Genomic DNA, 487 nt, shown 5'->3' with positions numbered 1-487 from the left:
ACCTGGCTGCGCCGACCGTGTGCCGAGCTGGTCGAGGGAGACGGTCGGCTGTCTCGACGGCCTGCACCGACCGTGTTCCGAGCTGGTCGAGGGAGACTGCCGGCTGTCCCGACGGCCTGCACCGACCGTGTGCCCAGGTGATCGAGGGGGACGACCGGACTACCTGCGCTCTTGGCCCCTCGACCTGGCTGCGCCGACCGTGTGCCTAGCTGGTCGAGGGAGACGGTCGGCTGTCTCGACGGCCTGCACCGACCGTGTTCCGAGCTGGTCGAGGTAGGCTGCCGGCCGGCCTGCGCTCTTGGCCCCTCGACCTGGCTGCACCGACCGTGTGCCGAGCTGGTCGAGGGAGACTGCAGGCTGTCTCGACGGCCTGCACCGACCGTGTGCCCAGGTGATCGAGGGGGACGACCGGACTACCTGCGCTCTTGGCCCCTCGACCTGGCTGCACCGACCGTGTGCCCAGCTGGTCGAGGGGGACGACCGGACT

The sequence above is a fragment of the Saccostrea echinata genome, unplaced genomic scaffold (genome assembly GCF_033153115.1).
Source record: "Saccostrea echinata isolate AGI-Se365-2 ecotype Australia unplaced genomic scaffold, CSIRO_AGI_Sech_v1 ptg000168c, whole genome shotgun sequence".
In the NCBI taxonomy this organism is placed as follows: Eukaryota; Metazoa; Mollusca; class Bivalvia; order Ostreida; family Ostreidae; genus Saccostrea; species Saccostrea echinata.
Note: the sequence above shows the minus strand (reverse complement) of the source record.